Source organism: Propithecus coquereli, unplaced genomic scaffold (assembly GCF_000956105.1).
Source record: "Propithecus coquereli isolate 6110/MARCELLA unplaced genomic scaffold, Pcoq_1.0 Scaffold232, whole genome shotgun sequence".
Classification (NCBI taxonomy): Eukaryota; Metazoa; Chordata; class Mammalia; order Primates; family Indriidae; genus Propithecus; species Propithecus coquereli.
The window spans coordinates 2198955-2205637 of NW_012147864.1; positions in this window are offsets into that span (position 1 = coordinate 2198955).

Here is a 6683-nt window from a genome sequence, read left to right on the forward strand (position 1 = left end):
AAAATCATGTGTTTTTATCTCAAACTGTATGCAGTTCAAAATTCATATAACAAATTTGTATAGCTATCAAAATATGAGCTTCTTTCAGTAATTATTTGATTTCCATCTAGTCCCTGTTCTCTGTATATTGAAGCGTCAAAAACTGGCTCTTCTTCGGTGATAACACATGCTGTCTTTGGTTGATACCGGGCTCTTGTCGTACTTTCTGTGGTTATCATCAGTTATTAACTCAGAAATCAAATTCTCTACATCTTTAACTGACTCTGGCAAACAAAAGAGCTATAGCTCATGGAAGGTTGAAGGAAAAAAGTATTTAGCATTAACCATAAACTACTTAAAATGCTACAGAGCTAGCTGCTTCTCCAAATTAAATGTAACAGGAGCATACTAATTAATTTGGTATAAACTGTGACCTCTTGTAGCAGGATTTTTGACATTGTTTCATTACATTTATGCTGAGTATTCTCTGGCTAATGATTAGTTTAAAGGCATCTGTCACTATCTAAAGACTAATGTGGCAGGAAACGGTTTTCTTGGCAATTTTGACGTATTGTGAGAATCGAGGTAATGAAACTGTTTCACTGCTAATCTGCAAGGTTTTGGCTTTTGGCATTTATAAAAAGCTTCCTTCTGTTTGTTTAAGGTACAATATTATTTGTACAGTTCAAACAGAACTTTTAATGATGTCTGCATAATTATTTCTTTTTTACTTCATTTGCAAGATAAAAATCTCTTTTCATGTGCCCAAGCAAACCAAAGTTTGTAAAGGGAAACAGCATTCTTGAATTTCTTTTTCTCTGCTTTTTTTTTTTTTTAAATAGAATGGTCTGTTTTGTGGAACAGCAGGTTTTTGTGCCATTTCAGATGGCAGAGCATGTGGCAGAATAGGCCCCATTCACGTTTTCTGTGGGACAATCTGCAAAGGCGCCGTGCTGTGGGAAACTTTTTTAAGAGGAGCGTCTACAGGGACGGGCCAAGGGCCACACAACACCTGTAGCAAGACACAGTCTGGTCAGGACTCAGATCTGATTTTACACTTTGCTTTATTCCCCGTAAGTATTCAGCATATGTTCCTCTCTGTGAAAAGTAAAGGGCTCCCTCAGATGGGACACATCAAGTGAGCTCAAGGAGGTTAATAGATTAACTCCGATCAGTCTAAACACTCCCTTGTAAGCCCCTGGTGCTGGTTATTCACGACGCTTGTTATGATGATGTTCATTTTATTAGAGCATATAGCTCAATAGCTAGAGAGCACAATCTTTTTACTGTGAAAATCTTCCTGCATGCCTTCTTTTCTCGGGGAAAAAAGAGCAGCAGTAAAATGGTATGCCTTCCCTTTACAAGACTCACAGCGAATCTGGAATAACAGAACTAGGGTTTCCATTTTGAATAGCTGAAGTGAATGTCTAATCTTTTCCTGGGCCTGGTTGTATATTCTGTGGACTGGAATTTTTAAATACAGTGTTTCTAAACCCCAAGGCCCTGACATGTTTCTTTCACTCTCCTTTCCCCCCTTCTCTTTCTAAATTAGAGCAGTTGGTCTGTGCAGAGACACGTCCAGGAGTGAGGCTCTGGGGTTCAGGTCAAAGAATGTTTAGTCCGGATCCCACGGAGGCCCACGGTTCCCAGCACACAAACAGACACAGCGCGGGAAGGAGAAAGCGAACGTGGCATCAAAGAAAACTTGTGCCTATAGACACCACGAAAAAAACTAGCTCTGCGTTAGCCTAGTAAAGACAGAAATAACAAGGGTTTTGAATGCTAAAATATAGAGGGTTGTATGAAAGGGAGGGAAATATACACAAAGTGGACAAACTGAATAAAAGTATTTATCTTTAAACCACACAAGTCATGGTAATTAAATTAGGTCAGGCTGGTGACAATGCTACAGAAAGCGGGCTGTAACTAATTTCAAAAGGAACAGAAAAGGCCTGAAAAGAAAACAGATTGACAGCTCCTGATTTTTTTTTCTATCCAATCCAGTAACCCAACATCAAAAAATGGAAGAGAAACCCCAATAGGCAGGAAATTTGTCTCATCCCAATATGCAAACTTTGCAAATATACTCAGGATAAGTTTAGAAATAGGAAAAATTATTAATTACTCTATGTGAGAAAAAAAAAGTACACACACATGAAGTTTGCATTTGAAGGAAACTGACAAAAACTCTGCTCCTTCAATAATTCAACGTCTATTGCAAATGCTACAATCACAGCCTGCCTCATAACTACCTCGAGACTTTCTCCCTGTCAGGATGTTCTGCTTTTAACTGTTTATGCAACTCTGAGGGTATTATATGAGCAGCAGAACATTATAGACTTTTCTTTCCAATTCTCTTAATAAAGGCCACTTGCTGATGCCTATTAAAATGACTTTTAAAAATGGTTTCAAACATTTACTTTGAATGTAATCACACCAAGTTGTAAAAGGACATTTGGAATGTGAATGTGGGGATGGGAGAAAATAACGCAGGAAGAATTTTATTTGGAGCATTCTGTATTTTAAATGAATATTTACCATGTCTCACATTCTTTCATTCTTAAGAAGAGTTAACCCAAGATTTCAGAGAGTTTTATTAATTTAATTCTCTTAAGTGGGGAAATCACTGAATACTAAGCAGTTAAGGTAAAGAAACAATAACAAAATGGTTAATGAAAATCTCAAATACATCTCTCTCCATTTTTACCTGTAATGAACTTTATTTCTCTTTATGCTTTTCTGAGGAGTTTCGAGTTGTGAGGAACATTCAATACCTCCGGAAGGGTGGATGCTGACTGAGTAGCAGAAGGCACTGTGCACTCTGATCACATATTTTAGGTATTTACTCCCTTTTCTGGATCTCAGGGACAAGTCTGTCTTCAGCTGCTAGGATGCATAGACCGATTTTCTTAGTTCTATAATGTCCTGCTCCCCAGGAATTAGACTGCAGCAGGGACGCTGGTGCCGTGAACACTGTGACATCACGACTATATTTAAACATAGTTCCACCATTCCGATCTTGCTTTAGAGCATGTTTAGTGCTTCGCCATTTGCTAGAGCCCTTTCCTGAAGTGTGATCTGGGGCTTTCCCCGGTGCGGTTCATGACACTGAGTTCGGGGTGGGGCGCGTGTGCACCCACACCAGGAAGCAGAAATACTGTCAGAAAAGACTGCGATGAAGATATGTGAGTAAAAGTGAGACGGGCAAAGCCCGGGTCGGGAAGAAGACATGTTTGGGTTGTCTTATGGCTACTGAAAGCGCCATCATCCCATCGGCTTCACTCTCAGCCCCACCTGTGCACCAGGAGGCAGCAGCGCGGACAATGCAGAAGACGTGGAGATGGTGCTGCGTTCTCTTCGTGTTGTGCCAAGCGTGGGAACCCCACGTCTCCACGAGGGTAGACCTCCCTGGGGGTGGTGAGACTTCGTATTGGTGCTGCTCAGGAACAGTCTTTCCAAGACCCAGACGTCTTAGCGAGGTCTTGGTGTCCGTTTGGACACGGGCAGCGATGTCTGCCCGTGTTAGCAGGAGGCAGTTGCTAATTTCCCATCTGTTTCGCACAACATCGCATCCATCTCGAACAACGGTTAGAATTTTTCCTATGTGCCTACTTGCTAAGTTTTGTTTTGCAAGGAAAGCAACATAATAAGGGAAGCGCATTAAGGCAGAAAGGGCGGGGGGGATTTGCAGAAGGAAGAGGGAGGGCAAGCCAAAGAGAAAAATGTGGAAATTGAAAGAGACCGAATGTTTTAGAAAATGGGCAGAACAAAGGAGCTGATGTGACCCCTGCCCCCTCATGAAGGTCCGCATCTGCGGTAACGAGGTTCTGTTGTTGGGAATTCAACCTTGTAAATGGGAGCACCCCAGAGTCCAGAATGGGAGTGGGTGGGCCCAAGTTGAAGGGGAACAATCTCCCTTACCCCAGGGAGACCTCGGGCTGCCAGGAAACCATTGTGCACACCCACAGTTCCAAGTCCTGAAAACAGAGGCAGTTTCTTTGCACAAGCCAGGGCACAATGGAAAATTTTTTTCTTTTTAATGGTAATGAATTGAAATAAATTAGTCATTTAAGGCTTAGAGGCAATGCCTAAATCTAGACAGTATGCGCGCACAGGTAGAATAGTCCGCTAAGAACTGGAAGAGAGTATGAGGAGGAGGATAAATACTCCTATCACAGAAAGGACAGTTCTCTCCAGTGAAAACTACAGTGCAATTCTCACACTGAGATAGACTCCTGTGTCGCCACCTTCAGCAGTGACATCGATATTGCTGTTTTGTAGCCACCCTATTCCATGTCCCATGGAGCTCAGGGTTAATTTAGTGTGACATTCTAGAACGGGAACTTTGGACACACACAGCCTGGGCTGGAATTACTAGCTTAGTGATGTTGGGTACTTGGCTCGATCTATTGGAATCTCAGTTTCTATGTCTGACTCACAGTAAGTAATTATAGATGTTAGCTAGTATGGTAATATGACTGTCAATACTAACTCAGATCAGGTGGTCAGCAGTGTTTTGATTTTCAGCCGTAACTCTTCACATTAATACTTCATAGTATTCATCTTCTTAGACTGGAAGACTCTTTCAGGCAGTGTCCATGTTTTATTTGTTCTTTGTGTCTAAGCGCTTAACGCAGTACCTGGCACTTAGCATGGGGTCAACGGATGGCTGAACGAGTGATTGGATGAACGAAGGAAGTAAAAGTTGTTTATGCAGAGAGATTTATTTTTCAGTTGAGCGATGGCTATGCTTTTAAAACATTCAGCAGAGTTCTGGAGGGATGAAAGTCTTTAGACACACTTTCGAAAAATAAGCTTGGCTCAAAATCTTCTCAAATCCTCAGATGAACCTTTCCACACATCAGTAACTGTGTTTTCTTTTAATCTAAAACACTCTGGGCATTTTTAATTATTACGCTAATTTCCAAAGTTTCCTGGAATGCTGACCTGGTATGCAATCATTCAGCTTCCTGCTTTCCCAGACATTTTTAATCGAATCCCTGTAGTTTTCCATCATGAGATGGTACAAAATATATTTGTTACTTCAATAACTCTCAAAAACTAAGAAACTTGTGAAAATGTCATACCAAACTCCTCCAAATTTTTGTTGGCAAAATGTTTATTTTGTTTCTTCATAGTATTTGCTGTTATTACTATCATGTTGCCCTAAACAGTAACACTATATTTAACTCTATTAAATATTGAAGCCAGTGGTTCCCAACTCAGGATCAGATTTTATTCTAATAAGTTCTATTTTATATTGATTTCTTGGAACATGCTGCAGATATATCCAAAAAAATTATATGTTATAATGGATATCGAGTCTTTCTACCCAGGGAAAAAAAATCCTTTAGTTATTAATAATATGGGAATTCATTAGGTGCTATGGTCTGAATGTTTGTGTCTCCTTGAAATTCATATGTGGAAATCCTCAGCCAGAAGGTGGAGACTTTGAGAGGTGAGTAGGTCATGAGGGAAGAGCCCTCATGAATGGGATTAGTGCCCTTATGAAAGCGTCTCCAGAAAGACCGTCACCCCCTCCACCATGCGAGGGCATAGTGAGAAGACAGCTGTCCATGAACCAGGAGGTGGGTCTTTACCAGACTCTGAATCTGACAGTGACTTGATCTTGGACTTTCCAACCTCCAGAACTGTGAGAAATAAAGTCCTGTTGTTTATAAGCCATTCGGTTTATGGTATTTGTTATAGCAGCTCAAATGGACTAAGACAGAAGGATACCATAGCGTGTGAGAGTATGGACTGTGGACTCAGACTCCTGTAGTTGTACTAGCTCTGTCAGTGCTAGATGTCTGACCTTAGACAAAACAATGATCTATAGTTATGTTCAGTAAATGGTATTATTTTGAAAACACAAACTCTTAATTTAAGTACAACATGCATACAAAAATGTATGTAAATCCTAAGCATACAGCTTAATGAATCTTTACAAATGCATACAGGCATGCAACCAGTAGTCATATAAACAAATAGAATATTAGCCCTCCAGAAGCTTCCTCATGTCCTCTTCTAATAATTAATCCCTTAGTTTTCTTTTTGTTTGTGAATTTTGTATAAATGGAATCATAAAATACGTATAGATGGTCACCCACTTACTATGATCTGATTTATGATTTTTCGTCTTTATGATGGTGTGAAAATGATACACATTCAGTAGAAACTATCCTTTGAAGTTTGAATTCTCATCCCTTCCCAGGCTGGTGATATGTGGTCTGATACTCTCTCGTGACGCTGGACCACAGCCGTGACTTTTCCCTCTGTAGAAAGGTGAGTGGAAGTTAGGTGTGGATAAGAAGCAAATGTGTTTTTTCTGCATTTCTTTTTCCATATATTGACTGAAGATAGAGGAGGATGGAGCCAGAAGATGAAAAGAGATCTAATCCCTGAAAGATCATGATGAAGTCCTTTTAACCAGAAAAACCCATGAGGATGGCGATGTGAGCAGGAAATATATTACTTTGCTAAGCCTCTGAGATTTCAGGATTTACCAATTATAGCAGCTAGCATTGCTTTAACAAATATGTTATTCTCCTCTCAGTTTCAGTTCCTCAGGATATGATTTGGTTCCCCGATGAATCAAAACTGAGAGGAGAATAATACATTTGTTAAGGTAAGAGACGCAGGGAAGACATATTTGAGTCCATTTTGCTTTAGATGTCTCCGCTAACCTGAGTTCTAGTCATTCA